This window comes from Adiantum capillus-veneris, chromosome 6 (genome assembly GCF_014529385.1).
Source record: "Adiantum capillus-veneris isolate H3 chromosome 6, ASM1452938v2, whole genome shotgun sequence".
Lineage (NCBI taxonomy): Eukaryota > Viridiplantae > Streptophyta > Polypodiopsida > Polypodiales > Pteridaceae > Adiantum > Adiantum capillus-veneris.
The window spans coordinates 3,873,800-3,901,203 of NC_140936.1; positions in this window are offsets into that span (position 1 = coordinate 3,873,800).

The following is a 27,404-nucleotide window of genomic DNA, read 5'->3' on the forward strand; positions in this document are numbered from 1 at the left end:
ACAAGGTCTCCAATAGGTCACCCTTTGATCCTATGGCCCTAGGTTGTTTATGTTGCTTTTCGCGATTCTATGGCCCTAGTGCCACCCTATCTCCAAAAGGAACATAGGGAACCCTATGGCCCTTGAGATTGTACACTGCCACCCTAAGGCCCTTGGGCCACAAGGTCTCTAGATCGGACATAGAGCACCATGTGATCCTATGGCCATAGTGCCATATATATGTTTTGGAGATCCTATGGCTCTATGGCCATAGGATCTTCAATAGGAACATAGGGAACCCTATGACCCTTGAGATTGTACATTGGCACCCTATGGTCAGATGGAACATTGGTCACCCTATAGTACGATGTGAGACCACCCTATGGCCTTATGGTCATAGGATGCCTTAGGGCCATATGTTACTCTTTAGTATGAGGTGAAACCCTATGTAGCCACACCCTGTCTGCCCTTCTAAAGATTCGATGTCTAGTTTTATTTTAGTGACTATAAATGAACTTAAAGAAACTATATTACACCATATCTTACAAACACATATAGTGTACACTTTCTTTCCCACCTTTTTGCCTCTTTTTTTTCCCATCCTCCTGCAAGTGAACCCTAATTTATCCTCATACAACAACACGCTATACTCGTCCTCTTACAACGTGTGCCCAACTCCCCACAACCCAATTACATGTATCCATAGTTTCAGCATTTTCTGTAGTTATTGTCTTTTGTATTTGCAAGTTTATAATTTTTTTCTATAATTAGAGATTTTTGCAGTTAGGGTTTTACAATTTTACAGTTTAGGTCACTTATGAGGAGTTCTCTAGTTTACAGATTTAAGTCCCTAATAAGAGTTTTTTTATTTACAAATTTAGGTCCCTAATTAGTGTCTTCTATTTTATATTTTTAGGTCTCTAATTAGAGTATTCTGTATTACAGTTTTAGATCTCTAATTAGAGATTTTTCTATTTTATAGTTCTACAGTCTATAGTTCTACAGTTTTAGAGATGTAAGTAATGATTTTTGTTTATTGTTTTAGAGAGAGGTGATTCACAACTTAGCTAAAACATAATTAGATTAAGAACAGTTAAGAATGAATTAAGAAAAAAGATTAGGGTTTCTACAGGTTACCTCTGAGTAAATCTGTGTTTGATGAAAATCGGCAGCAGCAGTAGCAAGCAGTCACTTAGGTGTGTTGAGGCCGCGACGAGGATGGTAACAGATCTGTGTTTGAGAGGTCACGACAGCAGTCCTTAAGTTGAAGGTTGTGGGGATGGCTTCGCATAGATCTGTGTGCGCATCGCAACGATGGCGTAGAACAGTATGTGTAGGGAGAGAGGGAGAGAGTGACAGAGAAAGACAAGCTCTGTGCAGGTTTCTGTGTAGGTTTCGAGCAAGAAACGAGAGAGGGAAAGAGAGCGACAACGTGGAAAAAATTATGGTAGAGAGAGAAAGAGAGAGATAAGGTTAGTTAGGTTAGGTTAGAAATTCAAAATTCGAATTTTGAATGAAGGGGCTGTTCTCACAGGTTTGCAGTCGAGATTACTAGAGTTCTAGGCTTTGTGCGAAAATGAGACATAGCTCGTCGGCTCCGAAATTGAAAGAGCTTTTCGAAAAAAAAATAAATTGGTGCAAGGCTTTGTCAATGTCCATATCTTTGTAGTACGAGTGGAACGACACCCATGAAGAAAAATTTGACTCGAGAATCAAAATCTGCATAGTAAAAAATACACTAAAAATAGCTAAATTTTAAAAAAATTATCTCAAAAATTATGCGCTATTTTTTTTGTCTGATATCAATAAGTGTATTTGAAAACCCATTATGACAAAGTTTGTCGTAGCGTAAATTTTTTAAAAAAATTATTTTTTTAATTTATGCCACTTGCGGATATCCCTTGAATGGCCTAAATTATTATGAAGACACCTTAGCCACCCCTGGGCTCACACCATAGGACGGCAATGTTGGAGGTCAAGGATCAAAGCGTGCACTCAGTTCCATTTGAAAACCCTATGTCCTAGGGTTTTCTTCTTCTATCTTGTGAGATCCTTGTGGCCCTACGGTGGCAATGTGAAAGCTTGTGGACCTAGGGCCATAGGGTGGCAATGTATAAGCTCAATAGCCATAAGTTGCCCTATATTCCATTTGGAAATCCTATGGCCCTAGGGTTTAGGGGCGACAATGGATAAGCTCCAATGCATAGCCCTATGTTCCAGTTGGAGATCCTATGGCCCTAGGTCCACGACAATGTATAAGCTCAAGAGCCATACGTTGCCCTACTTTCTAGTTGGAGATCCTATGGCCCTAAGGTCATGCGGTGGCAATATGTAAGATCAAGGGCCATAGGGTGCCACATGTCCCATATGGAGATCCTACGGCCCTAGGGCCATGGGGTGGCAATGTATAAGCTCAATGGCCATACATTGCCTATGTTCCATTTGGAAATCCTATGGCCCTAGGGTAATGGGGTGGCAATGTATAAGCTCAAGGGCCATACATTGCCTATGTTCCATTTGGAAATTCTATGGCCCTAGGGTAATGGGGTGGCAATGTATAATCTCAAGGTCCATAGGGTGCTACATGTCCCATATAGAGATCCTATGGCCCTAGGGCCATGGGGCTGTATTGATATCTTGGCCACCCTTGAACCCGCACCCTTGAGCTTAGGGGCCTTAGGTTCTCTTATTGTACGTTGTGAGATCTTGTGGCCCTAGGGCCATAGGGTGGCAATGTATAAGCTAAAGGGCCATACATTGCCTATGTTCCATTTGGAAATCCTATGGCCCTAGGGTCATGGGGTGGCAATGTATAAGCTCAAGGGCCATAGGGTGCCACATCTTCCATATAGAGATCCTATGGCCCTAGGGCCATGGGGTTGCATTGATATCTTGGCCACCTTTGACATCTTGGCCATAGGTTGTCTTTTTGTATGTTTTGAAGTCTTGTGGCCCTAGGGTCATAGGGTGTCAATGCTCACACCCTTGGGCTTAGGGCCATAGGTTGTCTTTTTGTATGTTTTGAAGTCTTGTGGCCCTCGGGCCATAGGGTGTCAATGTATAAGCTCAAGGGCCATACGTTGCCCTATGTTCCATTTGGAAATCCTATAGCCCTAGGGTCATGGGGTTGCAATGTATAAGCTCAAGGGCCATACATTGTCGTATGTTTCATATGCCGATCCTATGGCCCTAGGGTCATGGGGTTGCAATGTATAAGCTCAAGGGCCATACATTGCCCTATGTTCCATTTGGAAATCCTATAGCCCTAGGGTCATGGGGTTGAAATGTATAAGCTCTAGGGCCATACATTGTCGTATGTTTCATATGCCAATCCTATGGCCCTAGGGTCATGGGGTTGCAATGTATAAGCTCAAGGGCCATACATTGCCGTATGTTTCATTTGGAGATATTATGGACCTAGGGTCATGGGGTGTCATAGGATGTATATATACTTGACATGAAACTCCCTATAGCCCTAAGGCCATAGGATGTATGTATACTTGACATGAAACTCCGTGAGGTGATCTTGAGGACAACCCTATGGCCTTCAGGCCTTAGGGAGCTAATATAGAGCAAATATCTTTTATATCGGCATAGAGAGCTATGGCCCTAGGGCTATAGCAAAACAATGAGGATTTTTTGGAAACAATGAGGGCGCCTTGTGGTCTAGGAGCCATAGGAAGTCAATATAGATCATAGAGCATAGACAAAAGAGCATAGAGCACAAAGAGATTCTTAGTAACATAGAGGGAACCCTATGACCTTCAGGCCACAGGGTGCTTCTCATGAAGCACCCACATACATACTTGTTATGCTTTATGCTATGTAAATCAATATACTCTGCAAGCGGTTTGTTTTACAATTATTCTTGCAAATCTTCTTGCAGGTATGGCTAATTTCAATCATGGTGATAGAGTGTGCATGTTTGTAGCGACACAAAAGGTTTCCATTGGGACTGTATTTCAAATAAATCCAAGTGCATATTGTTCTGGCATGCTTATTGGGGAAGGCAATATATTGGTGTTAGTTGATTTGTGTTTTGAAAAGAAATCACTCATCCCTTTTCCAACAATGGATGCATTGACAGTGGGAGATGCTTTTCATAGTATTGTGAAATGGAGTAGTGGGTTGTTGCAACATATAAATGAGATGCAGTACAAAGGGGATTCTATGCATGAGGCTTACAAAGCAGAAGGAGCATTGGATGCACAATGTAATGGAATGAGCTACAGAGAGGTTTGGAAGGATAAGAGGGTTCAACTTTGGGATGAAAGAAAAACACATGTAGTAGCCGAAGGGGTTGTCATGTATGTGTGTCAGTTTGACTCTGTAAACTTTGGTGAGATAGGTGAATATAACATTGGTATTGGTATCGAAAAATCCTATGCAGATGAGGCTACTATTTCTGCAGAAGCTAGAGTATGCAACATTAATCTAGTTTGTTGGCCTATCAAGAGAGTGACAACTATGGATGGAAAAGAATTGTTATGCTATGAGGATCTACATGCTATGCATGCGTTACAAGACACATGCATTGAATCAGCTTATTTGGTAGAGCCTATTTCAAAAAGGCAGAAATATTGCTTTGTAAATAGGAAGCCGAAAATGTCAGTGAAAGCTTCTAAGAGATCCAATCAAGCATCTCTAGCATCTGTCCAGCTTATTTCAACCATAGATTGTTGTTCCAAAAGGTGTTGTCAATATGCCAATCGAGATAAGGTCATGGCTATGCGCAATGAATTTTGGGGACAGAGTTTGCAAAATAGAACAAACTATGTGTATGATACAATCTTGACTACATCGCGTGAGAACAAAACAACTACAAAGACATGCTATGTGTTTTCTTTTAATGGCAGTGAGGTTTGCAATAGAGCTTGGTATAAAATTCATGGCATTCCAAAAACTTCATTTTATCATTACCGTGAACATTTTGAGAATGGGGTTAGACGCTCAGTGCATGGTAATGATGGTGTCACGAGAAAAGGAAGAGACCATATAGAAATGGGAAGGGAATTGATGCGCTCTTTTGTTGATGAAAACTCGGAGAGAATGCCACATAAGAGTAGAACCATGGAAGATGGTACTAGGGAAACTTTACTTGCAATACCAAACACGTACACGCAAGTAGACATTTTACATGATGTCAATAAAACACTTGAAAGTATGAGTCTCAAGCCAATGTCTAGCACGAAATCAATAGGATTTGGAATACAGAGTTTGCTAATGTGACATTGTAAAAAACAAGTGAGTTCTCCAAATGTGTTGTGTGTAGTCGGATAAAGTCTCAACTAGAGTCAACAAAGGATGACGAGATGATTGCACGTTTGAAGGATGAACGTCGAATTCACACGTTGCAACAACAAAATTGTAGCAATGTGTACTACACCTTGCGTAAGTTCTCCCAGTTGTAAAAGGATAAGTATTTATGCATTATACATGATAAAATGGATCAAAAAAAGACAGCAATACCTAGGTTGCGTGTGAACTCAAAAGATTATGTGAATGCATATCAATTGCAAGTATCATTAACAGGTATGATAACACATGGACATGGTCATGGAATGTATGGTCACTTCTCACTTAATGGTCTATGGCCTTCAGATCCCAATGCTACAATTGGTTCCCTTGCATTATACTTACAGAATCTGGAAAGAACAGAAAACCGTGGACTGGGAGATTTATGCCATGATGATATGCCACGCAGCAATGTAACGTTATTCAATGAATTGAACTCAAGGAGAGCTCTAGACCTCCAAAACAAAATGAAGCAAGAGCGTGATTGGAATGCATCAACAATGACACCACTGTTGGCCATCCAAGGATGTAATGAAGAGATTGTACACATACAATCAACTTCCTCTCAATGTGTTGTGGATACCATATCCACTCCTGTATTTCAAAAATAGCTTGAGAATCTTTTGCTACAGCTAGATAATTGTGCAGGAGAGAATAAAAATCGATATTTGTTTGCATACTTATCCTTGTTAGTAGCAAAAGGAGTTTTCAAAACCGTACATTTGGGACTCTTAATGGTGGGTCATACACATGAGGACATAGATGCAATGTTTAGTAGGTTCTCAGAAAGATTGTGAATAGGAATGACATTCACTTTTCCACATCTGATGGAACATTTTCAAAAATATGAAAGCTCAGCTCCAACACCATTTTTGATGACACAAGTTCCCGACTTTAAATCCTTTGTGTCAGGGTACGTGTGTGACGGACAAGATGCTCTAGTCGGACACTCTAAGCCACTTCAATTTCGTTTCTATATGCAAGGTGAAGTCCCAGTAATGTAGTACAAATTCATCCCAAATCACCTGATTGGATGCCAAAGGAGTCGGGAATTGAGTTGTGGAAAAAATATGACCAAGGAAAACCAAAATTACCAACAGGCTGTTCAGATGTGGTACCTATAGCAGACTATGTGAGAGATAGTCCGCTTGTTATTCAAGGGATTAAATCATATCTTGAATTTTGGAAAAGATGTTCTCTATTAAAGGAAAAGGACCATGACTCCACAAAATACATGGAGCCTGTTATCACTTATTGGCAAAACATAATCAATGAACTTGAACAACCAACCAATAAACACATTGGTGAATATACAACATTTTGGCCAAAGACTATAGGGAGTCATCGAATGCAAGAGATAGAGGAAGACAGAGATGAGTTTCAAGGATATGAATAATTGAATGATCACTATGTTGGTCCTCAAAGTGCAAGGTCACAAGAGGCCTTTAAGCCTCAAATTGATGTAAGAAAAGGGGATCTTGTTCTTGTGAGACCCACAGATCCTGAATATCCGATATGTCTAGGAGTGGCAGAGTCAAACGTTGATGTAGACAAATCATCTCCTAACTACAAGAAAGTTCTGATTCAGTATTGGGCACCAAAACATCGAAAACAAAATCCCACAATCCAAGAACAGTATGAGGATTGTTGAAAAAAGAGTTGGTGCTGCAATCTTGCTGACCCAAAGTGCTGGGAGTGTGTTGATACAATTGTATGGTCATGGACTCCAAGGGGTGGAAGAATTGCGGAAACAATCAAGATCCCATCAAATGTCATGGAGAAGGCACAGGCTAGCTTCATAGGAGAAATTGAATAGCATTTCATATCTTGCTCATTGTTTTATTTCCCCAGCTTATGTATGATTTTATGAAGTATTTTGAACACCCACATAAAAATAAAAATTCTAAAAGGTGTTTCTCAACACCACCATTTTCTTGGGAATCTATCTCTTTTATGAAGTGTTTTGAGACACCCACATAAAAATAAAAATTCTAAAAGGTGTTTCTCAACACCACCATTTTCTTGGGAATCTATCTCTTTTATGAAGTGTTTTGAGACACCCACATAAAAATAAAAATTTTAAAAGGTGTTTCTCAACACCACCATTTTCTTGAGAATCTATCTCTTTTATGAAGTGTTTTGAAACACCCACATAAAAATAAAAATTTTAAAAGGTGTTTCTCAACACCACCATTTTCTTGAGAATCTATCTCTTTGTCACATTCCCAAATTAAATGAAAAATTTCCAAATTTAATGGGAAATAGGAATCCATAGGCGTTGAAATTAGTCCCAAAGTTGTGGGATTTTCCCATTTCATCTAAAATGGTGTTAATGTTTTTGATTGACAGTACCTTGTCTTAAGTTTAAAGATGTATGTTTGCTAAAAGAAATCTTTTCAATGTTGTCTTTAATACATGATCGAAGGAATCATTGTGACGAAAGGATAAAAGAAACATTTATTTTAAATGTTAAAACAATGTGATAGTTATTAGAAAATAAAATAATCATGTGTGAGTGCGGGGTGGTAAGTGGGGATTGACTAAGGTTGTCAATCATGGACAGACGGACCTGATTAGTCAGGAAACTATCCATTCCCACATGCTAAAAACATTTAAAATACTACCCCAATTGGAAGAGGAGTTCACCATCGGCTGTGCCCTCACATCTGTTAGGGGAAAAAAGGCGTTGACTGAGAATACCTTAGCCCAAATTGTGGAAGCGATAGGGCTAAAACAATCTTGGATTTTTTAAGATGTTGTCTCGTTTCCGCTATGAGACAGGACTAGGTCTTCTTCTAGGGCTATAAACCCAAGCCATTGTCAACGGTAAAGGTCTGTTCTTGGATTTTTCTTGTTTAGAGACTCTAATTTTTATTAGGCCTAGATCCCTGTCAAGGATCCCATCCCGATCTTGGTATCAGCGGGTTGGGGATCTCACAGACGTATAATACATTTCCTGTATAGCATATAATTCAAATTAGGTCAAGCACAATTTTCATCATTATCATTGGTTCTACATATGATTGGCGTCTTAAAGGTGCCAAAGATGCCATCAATCATTCTCGAGACTGAAATCCAAAAATTTATCTTGTAAAGCCAAATACAAGTCGAAATCAAGCCAAACTTTGTCAGCACTACAAGAGGCTATTCATATTAGCGACGCTCACACAGCGACGCTCAAAAAAAAAAATCCCGGCGTCGCTATGAGCGTCGCAAATTTCCAAATAAATTTGCGACGCTCATAGCGACGCCGACTGGGCTAAAAAAATAACAGAGCGCGCCCAAAAACTCAGATCTCATATCTGAGTTTTTCGGCGCCCTCAAGCAAGGAGCAGGTAACGCTCTCCCTCTCTCTCTCTCTCTCTCTCTCTCTCTCTCTCTCTCTCTCTCTCTCTTTCTTCTCCACACACACACACACACACACAAACACACACACACACGAGGAGAGGAAGGAGAGCCAGGTATGCTCCTTCCCTCTCCTCACTCTCATGTTCCCTTCCCCTCTTTCTCTCTCCCTCTCTCTCTCTCTCACACACACACATACACACACACACACATAGTGTTTTTGAGAGAGAGAGAGAGAGAGAGAGAGAGAGAGAGTACAAACATAAACAAAAACGCACACACACATACATAAACAAAGAATGCACACACACATTGAGAGAGGAAAAGAGAGAGAGAGCATGCATAAACAAAAAACGCACGCATTGAGAGAGGAAAAGAGAGAGAGAACATGCATAAACAAAAAACGCACACATTGAGAGAGGAAAAGAGAGAGAAAACATGCATACGATCCAAAAAAACGCACACACATTGAGAGAGAAAGAGAGAGAAACTAATTTAACGTCGTAGGAAACTAATTAAAATTAAAAGACCTAAAGATCTAGCCGACGAGGAGTTGAACTCAAGACCTATTATTCAAGAGGGAAATGGCATAACCAATCTATCATACTTGGCATGGGTGATAGAAAGGTTATACCATTTATCTCTTTTTATTGGCACACACATCCACACACGCGCACACACACAAGAAGAAGAGAGTTATAACGTCGTAGGAAACTATCCTAAAAGACGTTAAAGATTAGGTTAGATGTAGACTTACGTTAAATTAGATTTAGGTTTATTTAAGTTAAATTAGATTAGATTTAGGTTTATTTTTAATTAGATTTACGTTTATTTATGCTAGATTTAGATTTACGTTATATTAGATTAGATTTAGGTCTCCATAGACTGCGATGCCTGCATGAAGCGGGTGAAGAAAGCCCTCAATGGAATATAGGGTATTGCTGCCTTCACTCATGGTGGGCTCCGTCGATCCAAAAGTACTGGTGAAATTTCTTCAGAAGATAGGGAAGAAGGTGGATCTTCAGGGCGGCAAGAGTCACTACATCCCCGACACAATGACCATCTAGACAACCTCTAGTCATTCAACAGCAACTTCAAAGTTAGTAACAAGAGCAAGAACGGTCTAAAGGGCCAATTGCTGTCGTCAGATGTGGATGGAGATGAGGCAGTGTCATAGCCGGAAGTTAACTCTCACATCTTTAGTGATGAGAATGCCAACTCTTGCCGAGTTATGTGAAAAATTATGTGTTAAATCAGTTTTAAGGTTCTTATAATCCCTGTTAGTTTAGTTCTTTGTTTTTAATATAACATAATTTACGTTAGATTTAGATTTATGTTATATTAGATTAGACTTAGGTTTATTTAGGTTTACCCACACACACACACACACACACACACACAAGAAGAAGAGAGTTTTAACGTCGTAGGAAACTATCCCAAAAGACGTTAAAGATTAGGTTAGATGTAGACTTACGTTAAATTAGATTTAGGTTTATTTTTAGTTAGATTTACGTTTATTTAGATTTACGCTTATTTACGTTAGATCGAGTCCACACAAGAATTACTTACGGTTTAGGGTTTAGAGTTAGACAAACAGTGATAAGATCTACTGTGAAAAGATGTTAAGATGCTGTGAAGTGCTACAGCTAGAGAAGAGGCAAAGGGGTTTTGTCCACTACATGCAGTATCATGTAGACGTGGGTCTGTAGATTTCTTGTACCCACAAATATAGGTATTGACCAATAAAGACGAGGTTATAACCCGGTGGTTCTGATCTCCGTGCACCTCTAGACCGAGGTGTGCGGGGATTGGACATGACTAGAGAATGTGAGGTAAAGAGAGAGAGAGAGAGAGAGAGAGAGAGAGAGAGAGACAGAGAGACAGAGAGATCAGACGAAGAATGCCAATAGAATATTAAATTTGTTGTCCAGGTTATAAGATTTTTATCCTCATTATGAGTAGTGACGAGGATGTGGGACCGTCCAACCGAAACACCTATCTCTCAACGAGGGTCTTATGTCCTTGTAATCAATGCAAGCATGCTGTGCCACGGACAAGACGTGTTTCTTTGCAGCACGTTCGCGAATTTGGCGAGTTTGATCCATCTATTATAGATCGAGTTGTTGCCAATTATAACTCATCGGACTCTGACGCTGGCCAACAAGCAGCAATCTTGCAACCCAATAGACGTGTTCGCAGGCGCTTTGGTGAAGCAGCATATGTGAGGCCACAAGATGTAGCCTCTGACATCTCGGGGGATGATCATGCACAGCACATTCCCAACGAGGCAATGTTTGAGCCCGAGATTGATGAAATGATCGAGACGATCATGGATTCAGAAAGGCTTATCTATGATGATATGAAAAGTGAAGCCGATACGCCATTGTATAATGGAGCACGTATGTCTAGATTGAAAGCACTCCTGGTTCTTCTCAACATGCAGGCAAAGTTTGGATGGAGTGACACTAGCGTCACAGCGGTTTTCAGGTGATCTATTACAATTAGTTTACTTTAATAAAACTCTAAATGTATAATGATCTGATAGATTTTTACACGACTGTATCGTATTTTTATGTTGTGTAGATTGCTTAAAGAGCACATACTACCAGCTGATAATGTGATGCCAGATTTCCGAGATGAAGCAAGAAAGATTTTGCGAAACTTGGGGATGGATTACAATTCTATCCACGCTTGTCCTAATGACTGCATTCTTTTCAGAGGGGAATACATAGACATGGAGAAGTGTCCGAAATGTGATTCCGAAAGATATCGAGTAGATCTCCACGGGACAAAAATTCCACAAAAGGTTTTGCGACAGTTTCCTCTACTTCCTCGCATCAAGAATTTCTTTGAATTTAAGTCCATGGCCGCCCTAGCATCATGGCATGAGGAGAATAAATCTTGGGATGGTGTGCTACGAATTCCTGCAGATTGCACAGCCTGGAAACATATAGATGGAACATGGTCGGATTTTGCCAGGGAAGCTCGAAATTTGCGCTTAGGCCTGGCTATGGATGGCGTAAATCCATTTGGTCAAAGATCAACATCTTACAGTGTATGGCCCGTTGTCATCGTCAACTACAACATTCCCCCGTGGTTGACTACGAAGAAGGGGCACCTATGGCTAAGCTTGATTGTGCCATGGCGATATAAAGTGGGGAATATGGATGTGTATCTTCGTCCACTATTGGAAGAGCTACAACAATTGTGGATTGGCATAGAGGTGGTGGATATGAGCCGACACACAGGACGACGGAATGCTTTGATCAGAGGCATTCTAATGTGGACCATGCATGACTATCCCGGGCTAACAGAATGCTCAGGTGATCTATTGACACTCCTCACTCAGACACTGTAAATCTTGTTTTTTCCCATAGTTGATCTATTATCATGTGTATACATGCAGGGCTTCAAACAAGCGGATACAGAGCATGTGTCACATGTGGACCTAGAATGAATGCACGTAGGGCGCCCTCACTGAAGAAGCAAATCTACGAAGGTCATCAAGCGTATCTTCCAGAGAATCATGTGTTACGCGATGGCTTTTTGGGAAGAGAGCCACCAAGGATGTCTGCACAAGCATGGTTAGAGCAGAAGGAGATGTGCGATGACGGATTGCCTCCAGGGATGAAGAGACTATCTCTATGGTACGAGTTACCATACTGGCCCCGACTCATGATCAATCACTTGCTCGATCCAATGCACATATTCAAGAATGTGGGTAATCTACTATGGGACCATCTGACCGGCAAGAAAGATACTTTGGGAGCCAGAGTTGACCTTAGAAATGTGGATCGTATGGAGCAATATTGGCCGCAAATAGCGTATGATGGATCAATAAAACTCCCTAAAGCACCATGGATTTTCACAGGAGCCCAAGAACGCAAAGTAAAAGAGACCATTCGATCTTTGCGAACCCCCACTGGCGTAATGCACTCGCTCCGAACGTGTTTTACTAAAGACAGAAAGCTTACCGGTTTGAAGTCACACGATTGGCATAAAATGTGTCAGGTACGTTCATAGTGGACTTTAATATCATTGCATAAAATGTGGACTTTAATATCATTGCTGCACATACTTTACAGTTTATTTTACCGGTTGCCATTGAGGGATGTTTGTCTCTCGACATCCGTAACACAATCTACAAACTTGCAAAGCTGGTGCAATGGATCTCACAAAAGGAGATCAACGTAGACTCCATACCATTCGCCAAACTAAATGCTGCGGAGCTTGTGTGCATGTTTGAGAAACATTTTCCTACTACCATGCTAACCATTCAGGTGCATCTTCTTGTTCACATAGTTGATGAGGTGGAAATAGCTGGCACAGTTCATTCTAGATGGATGTTCTTCTTAGAACGTTTCATGAAAACGCTTAAGGGATATGTGTGTCAAAAGGCACGTCCGGAGGGTAGCATGGCAGAAGGTTGGTTGGTATCAGAGTCCCTAGTGTACATTGGAGAGTGGCTAGACGGATTTGATAAAGGCCGGGACACGCTATGGCGAACCATAGATGATGAGCGCATATCTAGGATTGTCATGTGCAATCTCGATGTTGAGAAGAAGATGACGGAAGATCTAGAGGCTAAAATCAACCGATTTTGCATGCTTCACAATCCAGTGATGCAAAAGTGGATTTCACAATATGAGGATGCAAAGCAAGAGCGACAAAGGGCACAAATCGAGTGGAGACGGGGAAGAAGACCACCGATGCACTATCCGACGGGTCTGGAGAGCCTACCAACCTTCATGAGCTTAAGATGGTTGCATAACCAATTGAAAAGCGCACAACAATGCGGTGACGAAGTGACTGAGGAAGAGTGGGAGTACTCTCGGGGTTGCGCAACCAAGGTAAGTTTGCAATGTACAACATGCTAGTGACTTTATTTCTTAACGTTTGAACGGCCACTCATAATCTTTGTTCGTTGTAGTATAAGTCATACACAACAGCATGGTGTAAAGGTCGACCTTTTAGGGTGGAACGGATCGACAAAAAGCGTTTTACTCAAGATTGTGGAATCATGGCAAAATTTGAACAGTCTAGTCGACGACGTTCCTCTGATGCAGATCCTGTGGTGGTGGAACTCACTTACTTTGGCACGCTGCAAGAGATTTTGAGGATCGATTACAGAGGATTTTTTGTCGACTTGTTCGACGTGCAATGGTTCAAGATAATCATGGAGGGTCGCAACGCTACTGTGCGTAGAGGAGAGTCTGGTTTTCTTGAGGTGGATTCTACTAAGAAATGGACTGACCTAAGAGACACTTTCGTACTACCAGAGCATTGTGAACAAGTAAGTATGTAAATAGTTAACATCCCCCTTTTACAAGTTATGTGCTTGAAAGCTCTCATGTAAGTTATGTGGCTCTGGCAGGTAATATTTCATCCTACAAAGTCTACATCAAACTGGTGGTACGTCATAGAGGTAGCCCCTCGTAGTGCAAGGACGTATGAAGGCTACCATGTGCCAATCACAACGGCATCAATGGAGGAGATCAGAGAAGATGCTCAATCAGAAGCCGCTGCGGTGGTGCCAGACGAGCATCAAGATGCTACTACTCTATATGGGGTGCATGCAGAGGAGCTACAAAATGAAACAGAGGTTATGTGTTTAAACAGAGAGCTCTATATAGATATAGGAAGTTATGCTGAGTTATGCGAGGATGAGAGAGAGATCTCTTAAAGCCACAAATATTGTATTTGAACAATTTTGCTCCGTGTTGTAAAAGCTCTGGCTCTCTAAGTACCTTCCATGGTGTATAACGCTCTTTTCTACTCGCGCTCACATCTTCTGATTGAAAATTCTAAGTTTTCGACTTGCCTCTTCTATCACTCAATTCATTGCGTCATTGTATTTATATGCGTCATTACGTCATTGTATTTAATGGTCTTTGCGTCATTGTCTACTCTATTCATTCAATATTAAGTTTAAATATTCCTGTGTTTAATGCAGGTATGGATGATGAGGAGTTTCTTTCTTCTTTGTCACCGCAGCAGAGACAGTGGTACGTGGAGCATCATCGCTCTGGCGCATCATCGCGTGTTCCTACTCCATCCGCATCTCCCTCTCTTTCGGAGCATTCGGCGCACTCCGAAGCTTCGGCATCGACGAGACGATCTTCACACTCGTCTAGACACCGGCGCTCTAGTGGTGGCGGTGGCGGTTGTTGTGGGGATTCCGCCGCCGATGCCTCCACAGCGCCTCGTGTTCAACGAGGCTCTTTACCCTCCCCTCTTTGCCCGCCCCCACACCAGCCACAGCATCACCATCTACGCCAGGTTTTGCACAGCTGACTGTTCCTAGCAGCTACACACCTCTACCTACTCCGCCAGGAGCCACCCCACTCGACACTCCTCGCTTCGGGGCCCAGACGCCAGTGGAGACACGTGACGTCCATACCCCCATCGACACGCCGCTAGAGACCCCTGTCGGGACACCCAGGTTCACGCGTCACCGGCCAGAGGGCTTGCCTTACTCCGTCGACTTCAGCGACGGCATCATCATGGATGATGACGGCAAGAAGGTGATCTCGCGCATGCGTGGTCTTTGCTCTCAGCTGTTTAGACACTACATACTAAACAAATGGAGTGAAGTACCAATTGATTTAAAAAACAGAGTCATCAGCATACTTCATGATGAGTTTCCCGTTCCAACAAGAATGGGTGGAACAAGAATGATGAAGCAATCAAGAATGGGTGGAACAGGCCAGATTGACTGGCCAAAGAAGATTGGAAGAATGCGAAGAAAGCAGCGCGCGAGAATCCCGACAAGTGGAAGCAACAAAAGGATGCAGCCAGAGCGCGAGTAGAGGCAGGGAGCTCGCACCACTTGGGGAGCGGTGGATGGGCATCATTTGAGGCCGATTTTGTAAGTGTTTTCGCATTGCTCTTTATGTTCGATAGTTTAGGGTTTATGAGTTTTTTAATTCTAACATAATGAAATCTTTGTATGTTTTGACAGTGGTCGATGACAGGACGTGATCCCACATCGTACGAGCGCGAGTACGCAGGCAAGAAGGGCTTAAACGCCCTGATGGACATTCTCAGTTCTCGCGGCGGCATGGTTAGTATTAGGGTTTACTCTTTTCTATTTTTTGTATTGTTTTATAAATGTCGTTATATGTTTATACTTACTAAAATCTGTCTTATTGTCTTTTTTTGCAGAATCCGACAGATACGCCGCTTGGACGCGATGAGACATCTGACTAGACGACGTCAGTTTAGCCGTAGCTAGATAGCATTAGTTTAGGGTTTCTCATAGCTTATGTATCATGAGACGGATTTTATACGTCTTTTTGAACCATGTATATTATTACATTTGTCACCGCAGTTCCTTTTGCCAATCAATTCTTTTTGCCTATGATGTTGTACAATTGTCATTATTACATTTGCCAATCAATTCATTTTGCCTATGATGTGTACAATTGTCAATTTTACGCTTGTCAATTTTGCAAACAATGCGTCTTGTGGGTGACTATTTTGGGTCTATTATCTATCCTTGCACTTTTTTTAAAAAGTGAATCAAGTACAATATGGTTGATGGGTGGCAGGGCATTCAATACCCTGTCACCGAAAAAAAATTCTCTCCGGCGTCGCTATAACCGTCGCTATTTATGGATCTGTAGCGTCGCTATAGTCTTCTTTGTAAACGTCGTTATAACCGTCGCTATGAGCGTCGCTATATAGAGACGCTCATAGCGACGCATTTAGCGACGCCTATAGCGTCGCATATAGCGACGCTCGTAGCGACGGTTTTAGCGACGCCGGGGGTTATAAAAACCCAGTGTATTTCCGTCGCTAATAGCGTCACAAGAGCACACAACCTCTTGTAGTGCAGGAGGCTATGAATAGAGTATAAAAGCTAAGGGTTATTATATTAAAAAAATAAAAAATAAAAATGTCTAACCCCTAGCCAAAGATGCAAATTTTTCAAATCTAAAGCCATGATAGCCATCTACACACCCTGTACATCATGTATATGAATTTTGGGGACAAATGGACTCATAGATGATTATCTATCATGAATGATGTAAAATAAAGCCCTTTTGATACAAGTTACTAACTTGGGAAATTAACAGGGGTTTTTCGGGCTTCAATTAAGTCATGTATAGTAGAAGAAGTATAATGATTTCCAAAGCACACAAAAGCTAACAGTGGCAAATGCGACTTTGATCCCCTTGATGCAGGAACAAAGGAGTCACCACCAAAGAAGAGCAAACACAAATGGTAGAGAAACCAACCTTTGCAGGGTTACATATCTTGTCCTTGCTGGGGTAGATCGAATGCTAGACATGGGTTTTGGATCTCAAATCAAAAACATTATCTGCCAGATTTGGCTTGACAGACAGACTTTGTGTTGAAGTGCAACTTGGCCTAGAGAAGTTGAAGGTTTAGCCAGACAATTTCTACAAAATCCTTACAAAGTTGTCATTGGCTCATAAGATTTGAAAGCCAATCACTCAATTCTACAGATTGTAGAAGTTGTTCTGAAAATCACAAATACTCAGAATTTATAGATTTGCTAGAGCAAGTCATGGATGGAGCTTTCTCTATCCATGATGATAAGAATCAAGCTGAACGAGATGGGGTTCTTTTTTAATTTAGATCTAGCAATAGGCCTATAATGACAGAAATAGATTGTTTCATCTAAGCATGGTATGAAGGATATACAGTTCGTCATCAATTATGATTTTTCTTAATCATGTGAACACTATGTACATCAAATTGGACGAACATGACGAGCTCATGCAAAGGCTACAGCCTATACTTTCTTTAAATCAGCAAATCAACAACAAAGACTGCACCGATATCGACAACCAAGTCATGTCAGGGACGACATGAAATCGGAGGAGGGGAGTGTTGATTGCTCGGTCAACAGCATGACATAACTCAACAAAGCGTTAGTTTCCAAGAGTTATACAATGCTAAGGATTATGGTTATAAACATCATTTGTGATAAGTAGGTAGTCTAGTTGCATAAGTCGGGGTGCAATCGCATTTCTAGGTTGTAAATTCCAAGCCATTTGACCCCTCAAAATCTTTTTTTGGTTAACCTAAGGTAGCCTTAGTATATAAGGTACCTAAGTCACTTTTGTAACAACACTTTATGATAATCATAAGTTTTAAGATTTCGTCAACTGTGTGTGAGAGAGGAAGAGAGAGAGCGTGAGCTTCATCCTGGTGCTACTCCCCACTTGCTCATCACATTAGAGAACCGACAACACCATTGCGCTAGCCTTGGCAAGAGCTACGCGACAATGCAAAGTATTCCGCACAGAACAAAGCGAACGTGTTCGTGCATCTACGAGCTATTTGTGGCCGTAAGGATATCTAACAATGGTTGTTTTCTGCTTGCAAGTAGTTGTTAGAATCGTAGCAACATAAGCTACGCATAGGTACTCATAGATTTCAATTTTGGGCATTTTAGAATTTGGCTTTCTCTTCACACAGTTTTTTTTGTAGATGGGTTAAGAGCTAGGATTTTGAATGTAGAGGATTTGGGACAGGTGTACCCTAGTGAGTGGATGGTGTTCCTTCAGTTTTGTACGATTATGGCATGATTTGATGGGTTTCCTTTTGTTTGTGTGTATGTGGGTAGCTGGTGTAGTTGAGAGTAGTGAGATTCTAGATTGTGATCTAGTTGGCCTTCCAGAGTGTTGTATGTCTAGGATGGTCTCAGCCTGACAAGCTAAATAAATTTCCTTCCTGTGCCTAGCATGTCATCTGTGTCCTCGATAGACATTATGTTGAACTAGGTTGTGTTGCATGCACTTTATGGGTGGTGTGATTTTCTCTTGCAATAGTGTTCTCTCTCATGTCCCTATTTGTAGGGCTCATCTCTTCATATCTTTTAGAACACTTTAAGCCCCTCATGTAACATTTAATGGCCTAGTAACTTGTGTGTAGTGGAAAATAGCATAAAGATAGTGAGCATTCCATTAGAATAGATTCCTAATGAGCATAGCAAGGGTGCTTGGATAAAGAGAGCAACAAAAAGCATAACACCTAGTTAGATAGGCATGAACAATACTTCAAAAGAGAGAGAAATTAAACTATTGACAACAGTTGAGGACTGGATTTACATGGAGCCGGAGGTCCCCCCTCCAAAAGGCTTTGTATTATAGGTTCTCCCATCAAGGGAGACATTTTACAATACAATACTTTGTGTTCCTTCAATAACTTGTTAGTGAAATGAAGATGGAAGCTTCAAGCACCATGCACACACTTATAAAACACAACATCAATTCCCTCATGGTCTCAGACCCAAGACCTCACACACCTCCTAAGATGGTGCGAGCTAGCAGGGTATGAGAGTAGATTGAGAGGAAGGAGGAGTAGTATTATGAGAACGAAGTATATCCCCTCTCATAATCACTCATAATAACTTAGCATAGCTTAGTAATTAGCATGGTAGAGGAGATGAGCATGCATTGAAGCTTGGCTGTTGGTTGGATTTGCATCACAAAGCCAAGAGTTGTTTCCCTTCTCACAAGCTTGGAGTAGATGATGAGATTTCTATAAATCTTGAGAAGGAGAGAGAGTCTTCTTTGCCTCACACATGAGATTGTGTGAGTGTTTGTGTGATAATGCCTTGCCAAAATAATCCCCCTCGCTCTCTTGGTCAACCCCTCTTGCTCGCACCCCGTTGGACCCTGCAAACCCAATCATAATTGAGAAGCATAAGTGATAGCATTATGACATGTGTCCCCCATTCCCCCTTTTGTGAGAGCTTTAGGTAATTAAATAATGCAATTAAACTCTCATCGAACCCCTTTGTCTTCTGGCCAATAGGAAGTAGGCAAGCCAATGGGTTGTTGAATGCTCATTGGGCCCCTTGGGAGACTGTCCAATAGTCTTCTAGAGAGCTTAATTCCTATTGGTTCTTTTTTCAAGTGTTTTAAACTAAATTAAACTAAATGTACTCTAGCCTAATTCTCATTGGTCCACCTCTATGGCCATCCAATAGGATTTGAATGTACCTTGGGGGAAATTAGGCTAGGAAGCTGACATGTGTCCCATATTCCCTTTGTGTAAAGGGCTTTCAAGAGTGTGTTTGTGCCTGTGTGTGTTTCTCTCTCATCCCCTACCAAAAGGGATCTCCTCCTCCTATGTAGAGATCTAGGAAGAATTTGTGTACACTTACAAAGCATCCAATTTCCCTAAGGTTTGATCATTGGACTTACCCTTTGAAATTTGGAACCTGAGCATCTTGGAAGTCCTAATGGGCTGAACCTTAGGTCTTTGAAGCCCATTGCTTGCACATTTCTCTTCTGCAGATGGTCCCCCTTTGGATCCCTATTTTCCCTCCTTTGGATCCCTAGTGTGAACAATCTCCTAGCCTTACCAATAATCTAGCTTTTTCTCCCCTGGTCCTTCCCCATATTAAATAATCAGTTTAGCGTGAGAAAATCATTTAGGAGAAATAGATATTTGTTATTTTGACATTACCTCTCTCTTGAAATCATAGTCGTCCTTGAATATGGGGTAGAGAAGATAAGGCCTATTCATTAGTCCTTTTTCTAGCGGGTAGAGGATCCATATCTTACCCTACGACATCATTCCAAAATGGATGACTAATCAATTTGGCATTTGAGAGCCTAAGCTGCTGCAAGCATGTCTGTGCATTAGTCCTATCAATCTTCCATAGTAGAGTGACAAGCTCTACATGATGTTTGGGAGACGTCGTCTCCGCAAACTTGATCCTAAGCATGCATACTACTTAACAGTTGTGCACAATAAAGAAAAAGAGAGTCTTATAAGACAAAAAATTTGTTCATTTTAAACATTTGTACATTTGCTTACTCTAGGGAAGCATTGTAAGCATTGCAAAGGTTTAGGTTATCCTTTAATTGTATGCCTTTCATCCATCTAGCATATTCAAAAGGATAGTTCTTGAACTTAATAAGATACCGTCAGATAATCTTACAACCTCTCAATACCTTGTCTTCATGTCCGAGAATGGACTTGGGCTGCAACACCTCTTCTTGGTCTTCAATCTTTGGTGGGTCTTCAATAGTTGGTTCTTGATATGGCTCTCCTTTGTAAGGCTTTAGTAGGCTCACATGAAAAGCTTTGTGTATGAGACAATGATTGGGCAACTTGAGTTGATAGGTGATCTCATTGATTGGTCTAAGAATCTGGAAGGGACCATAGTACCTTTTTGCTAACTTAGCATAGTACTTTTGGTGTCCCGTAGGATTCTTGCCCGTCGTGTGCCTTAATCGAGCCTTGGGAAATTTAAGCAAGACTCAATCATTTTCTTTAAAGGCTTGGGCTCTTTAGGACTTATCAGCAACAGCCTTTTGCGTTTGCTGTGAGATAGAGATAGCATCCTTAATCTTTTGGAAAGATTCTTGTAGGTCTCGGATATACTCATCCCAAGCAAAGATCTTCCCGTGTACCTTAAGTAGCAGGGGACTTTTTTATCTTCCCTCAATTAACTCAAAAGGTGCTTTTCCCGCGGAGGTATGTACAATATTATTGTAGGCAAACTCTACTAAGGGTAAGTACTTCTACCATTGGGACCTTTGATCTAGCTACTTCCGTTAAGTAGGCCACCCGTTTGCGGGTCATTCTAGGATCTCTATCATACACTATGGACATTGGAAATCCATGGTACTTGAAGATTTGTGATATGAAGAGGGTTTCCATTTGATGGGCTTTGATAGTCTTTTTGACGGGTATAAAATGAGCTTGTTTGTTGAACCTGTCTACTATCATCCATATTCCCGTACCCCATGGATAGACTTAGGCAATCCAAAGATAAAATCCATGGATATTGTAGCATTTAATGGCCTAAAAACTTGTGTGTAGCAGAAATTATCATGAACATAGTGGGCATTTCATTAGAATAGATTCCTAATGAGAATTACAAGAGTGCTTGGGTGGAGAGAGCAACAAAAAACATAACACCTAGTTAGATAGCATGAACAATACTTTCAAAAGAGAGAGAAATTAAACTATTGACAACAGTTGAGGACTGGATTTGCATGGAGCCGGTCCCCCCTCCAAAAGGCTTTGTATTATGGTTTCTCCCATCAAGAGAGACATTGTACAATACAATTCTTTGTGTTCCTTCAAGACTAGCTAGTGCAATGAAGATGAAAGCTTCATGCACTAAGCAAAACACTTATCAAACACAACTTTAATTCTCCCCGGTCTCAGACCCAAGACCTCACACACCTTCGAAGATGGTGAGGGCTAGCAGGGTATGAGAGTACATTGAGAGGAACAAGGAGTAGTCTTACAAGAAAGATGTACATCTCCTCACATAATCACTCATATTAGCATAGCTTAGCTTAGTAATTAGCATGGTAGAGGATATGAGCATGCATTGAAGCTTGGCTCTTGGTTGGATTTGCATCACAAAGCCAAGAGTTGTTAATGTAGACCTCCCTTCGCACAAGCTTGGAGTAGGTGGTAAGCTTTCCATTAAAGCTTTAGAAGGAGAGAGAGTCTTCTTCGCTCCACACATGAGATTGTGTGAGTGTGTGTGTGATAATGCCTTGCAAAAATCAGGCCCCTCTCTCTCTCTTGGTCAACCCCTCTTGCTATTTGCTCATACTCTCCTCTCATTGGACATCCCCAGGCCTAGCCAATGGTAATTAAGCAGTATAAGTGATAGCCTTTTGAAATGTGTCCCCATTTCTCCTTTTGTGAGAGCTTTAGGTAATTTAATAATTCAAATAAACTCTCATTGGACCCCTTTGCCTCCCGGCCAATAGGAATCACGCAAGCCATTGGGCTGCTGAATTCTCATTGGACCCCTTGGGAGACTGTCCAATAGTCTTCTAGAGGGCTTAATTCTCATTGGTTCTTTTATTAAGTGTTTTTAAATTAATTAAACTAGAGTTACTCTAGCCTAATTCTCATTGGTCCACCTCCAAGGCCATCCAATAGGAATTGGGTACACCTTGTGGGCATTTGGGCTAGGGAGCTGACATGTGTCCCTCATTCCCTTTGTGTAAAGGGAGCTTGTGTGTGTGTGTGTGACTTTCTCTCTCATCTCCTACAAGCAAGGCTCGCCCCCTCCTAAGTAGGGATTTGAAAAGACTTTTTTGACACACACAAAGCATCCAATTCCCCCATGGTTGACCTTTGGACATAAGCTTTGAATTTTGGAACCTTAGCATTTTGGAAGTATTAATGGGCTGAACCTTAGGGTCTTTTTAGCCCATTGTGCACATTGCTCTTTTGTAGATGGCCCCCCCTTTGGATCCCTATTTTCCCTCCTTTGGATCCCTACTATGGCTTGTCTGCTAGCTTAACCAATATTCTAGCTTTTTCTCCCCTGGCACTTCCCCATATTAAATGATCAGTTTAACATGAGAAAATCATTTAGGAGAATTAGTTGATTATTATGATATTACCTCTCTCTTGAAATCATAGTCGTCCTTGAATATGGTGTAGAGAAGATAAAGCATATTCATGAGTCCTTTTCTTAGCGGGTAGAGCATCCCTATGTTACCCTACGACATCATTCCACAATGGATGACTAGTCCATTTGGTGCTTGAGAGCCTAAGGCTGCCGCAAGTATGTCTGCACATTAGTCCTATCAATCTCCATAGTACAGTGACAAGCTCTACTTGGTGTTTGGGAGACGTCATCTCCGCAAACTTGATCTAAGCATGCATACTACTTCATTTTTGTGCACACAATAAAGAAAAAGAGAGTCTTACAAGACAAAAACTTTGTTCATTTTTTAACATTTTGTACATTTTCTTACTCTTGGGAAGCATTGTAAGCATTGACAAGGTTTAGGTTATCCTTTAATTGTATGCCTTGCATCCATCTAGCATCTTCAAAAGGATAATTCTTAAACTTAATAAGATATCGTCGGATAGTCTTACCACCTCTTAGTACCTTGTCTTCATGTCGGAGACTGGACTCGGGATGCAGCACCTCCTCTTGGTCCTCGATCTTCAGTGGGTCTTCAGTAGTTGGTTCTTGAGGTGGCTCTCCTTTGTAAGGCTTTGATAGGCTCACATGGAAATCATTGTGTATGAGCCAATGATTGGGCAACTTGAGTTGATAGGCCATCTCATTGATTGGCCTAAGAATCTGGAAGGGACCATAATACCTTTTTGCTAGTTTAGCATAGTACTTTTGGTGTCCCGTAGGATTCTTGCCCGTCGTGTGCCTTAATCAAGACTTGGGGAATTTTAATAAGACCCAATCATTTTCTTTAAAGGATTGGGATCTTTTGTGCTTGTGAGCAGCTGCCTTTTGCCTTTGTTGTGAGATAGAGATAGCATCCTTAATCTTTTGAAAAGATTCGTGTAGGTCTCGGCTATACTCATCTGCAGCAAAGATCTTCCCATGTACCTTAAGTAGCAAGGGACTTTTTGATCTTCCCTCAATTACCTCGGAAGGTGTTTTTCCCGTGGAATTATGTACAGTGTTATTGTAAGAATACTCCACTAAGCGTAAGTACTTCTCCCATTGGTATCTTTGATCTACTTCCGTTACATAGGCTTTTAGTAGATCGAGAAATGTTTGGTTAGCTATTTCACTTTGGCCATCCGTTCGTGGATGATAGGCCAAAGAGAAGTTTATCCTTGTCCCTAAATTCTTAAAGAGACCCTTCCAAAAATTACTGGTCATTCTAGGATCTCTATCCAACACTATGGACATTGGCAAGCCATGGTACTTGAAAATTTGTGAAATGAAGAGGATTTCCATTTGATGGGCTTTGATAGTCTTTTTGACAGGTATAAAATAAGCTTGTTTACTGAACCTGTCTACTATCGTCCATATTCCCATATTCCCATAGATAGACTTAGGCAATCCAAAGATAAAATCCATGGATATGCTCTCCCATGGTGAATTAGGGATTGGCAAGGGTTGAAGCAATCCAAGTTGCTTCCCTCTGTCAAATTTTGTCTTTTGGCATACCACACATTTAGAAACATACTCTTGTATGTTCACTTTCATGGTAGGACAATAGATATATGTTTCAATTCCCCTTAAGGTAGACTGAATCCCTCTATGCCCCGCATAAGGTAGAGCATGAGATTCATACATTACTTTCTCACGTAGTGAGTTAGTAACACATAGTCTATTGCCATAGAGAAGATAACCATCTTGTAAAGTAAATGGTTCGTCTTTCTTCCTTAATGCAAGGGCTGAAATCACATCTCTAAAATCGGGATAAATAGCATACTCATCTATCATTGAAGATAGATCATTGTGAGTTGCTATGGAAACCGCATTCACTCTCGGTCGTCTTGAGAGTGCACCAGCTACTTGATTATGCTTGCCAGCAATGTGAGCAATATGAAAATGAAATTGAGAAAGGAAATTTGCCCACCTCATTTGTTTGTCGGAGAGTTTGGTCTCCGTCATGAAGTACTTAAGACTTTGGTGATCCATTCGCAGAATTAAAGGAATCCCCAATAAATAGTGCTTCCATGAGTCTAAAGCATGTAGAACTGCAAAGAGTTCCTTTTCATATATGCCTAGAGCTTTCTCAACAGGGTTGAGCCTTCGACTTTCATAGCCTATGGTGTGCCCTTCTTGAATCAAAACAGTTCCAAGGCAATCACCACAAGCATTACATTGGACCTCAAATGGTTTTGAGAGATCGGGTAGTGTAAGCACAGGTTGAGAGATAAGATTTTCTTTAAGATTTTCAAAAGCATTGTTCTCCTTAGCAGACCATGTATACCTAACACTTTTCTTTCTTAGGTCATGTAATGGTCCCGCAATTTGTGAGAACTTTTCTATGAATGCACACATACCTATAAAGCTTCTTAGTTCATGAATATTCTTTGGTTTAGGCCATCCTTTTATTACCTCTAACTTTGATGGATCCATTTGGATGCCATCTTGAGAGATAGTGTGACCTAAATATTGAATCTCTTGCAAGAAAAAATCACTTTTCTTTCGATTAACATAAAGTTTAGTCTCTCTTAAAACTTGAAATATTACCTGGAAGTGTTGTTTGTGTTCGTCTAATGAATTAGAGTAGATGATAATATCATCAAAGAACACTCCGGTGAAGGTTCGATGAGGCCTGAACAGCTTCTTCACCATCAAGCGGTTGAAAGTGGCTGGTGCATTGAACAAGCGAAAAGGCATGACAATGTATTTGTAAAGACCAAATGTGGTGCGAAATGCAATCTGTACATTGTCTTGTTCAACTATCCTTATTTGATGATAGACACTTTTTAGGTCAATCCTACTAAAGTAGGTCGATCCTTGTAGCTTATCAAATAGGTCTTCTACCCGTGGAACCGGAAACCTATTCTTGATAGTGATCCTATTTAGTGCTCTATAGTCGACACACATACAATATGTGCCATCTTTTGCATTACCAGCACACGTGAGAAAAATGGAGATGAGCTAGGCGTAACCATGCCCTTCTCCACTAACGCATGCACTTGCCGCATAATCTCCTCTTGTTGAGCTTGAGAAACTCTATAAAGAGGTTTGTTAGGCGGTGAACTTCCTGGAAGAAGTTCAATTGCATGGTCATCATTACCTCGTTTAGGAGGTAACTCACAAGGGATGTCGTCAATAAAAACATCTTGAAATCCCTTGAGAAAATTGGATAACTCTAATTCCTTTTGGTTTCTTTTATTTTCTTTTGCTAAAGCATTAGGTTCATTTTGAGAATCTTTAACAAAAATCATGTACACGGAAATAGAGCTCTTTATTGACTTATTGAAAGCTGGTGTATGTACAATGGGGATAGTGTTACCCATTTCCTTAGCATCTATATACATGTCTGTTTCCCTGAACTTAAAGGAGAATCTCCTTTCAGGGAATTTAACATTGGCAGCCAGGCGATCAAACCATGGTACCCCTAGGATTACATCCTCATGCTTGAGAGGAGAGATAAATAAGTCCTCTTTGTCCACATAGCTTTGTACATGAAGCCTCAATTTCTCGATTAAGAGAGGGACTGAAGCTTCTTGCCCCTTGAAAGTACTATCTGTGGGTAGAAGATCTCCCATCTCATAGGCTTGTATGCCTAGCTTGGTGGCCAACTCTATACATATAAAATTGTGAGTAGAACCAGGGTCATAGAGAATAAAAGCATCATGTTCTCTTACCTTGCCCCAAGCATGGCATAGAGGAGATCCTTTGTGATGATTTTGGTGAGTCTCCTCCTCTTGGATTTCAACCAAGGTAGCTCTAGGAGGATCTTGGCGGTTGTTCTTTTGGGGACAAGCACGGTACGCATGCCCTTGTTCGCCGCACTTGAAACACTGGTTATCCTTGCGATAACGCTCAAGCTCTTCAGGAGAGAGTTTGTTTTTACCTTTGTAAACTCCCTTCTCTTTAGCTTTGTTGGAGTTGCCCTTAGGAGACTTTTGGACATTGTCCTTCCCCTTAGGCTCGTTGGAACCCTTGTTTCCCGTGGGCTTATTATTTCTTTTAGCCCCCGTTTGGAAATTGATTCGAGAGGCCACCATAGTATGGTGTATTACCGCCGATATGGTACGTGGCCTTTGGGAGTTGACATAGTTCGCCATTTCTTCGTTAAGCCCGCACAAAATTGTTGCTTTTTCTCTCCAAAATCCAACTTTTTGAAGACAATGGCTTTGAGTTGTAGGTCCCAAAACTTGTCTACATATTTGTGGATGGATTCATAGGGAGAGAGCTTTAAGCTTCGCCATTCGGTGAGTACTTTGTCTTTGGCATCGGTGGCCAAAAACTGCTTCATAATGGAAGCTCTTAAAGCTTTCCATGTTCGCGGAGCTTCACCGTTGGCTCGTAGGCTAGACCACCATTGCCTGGAAGACTTTTGAAAGTGCATAGCTATATGGCGTAGCTTAGA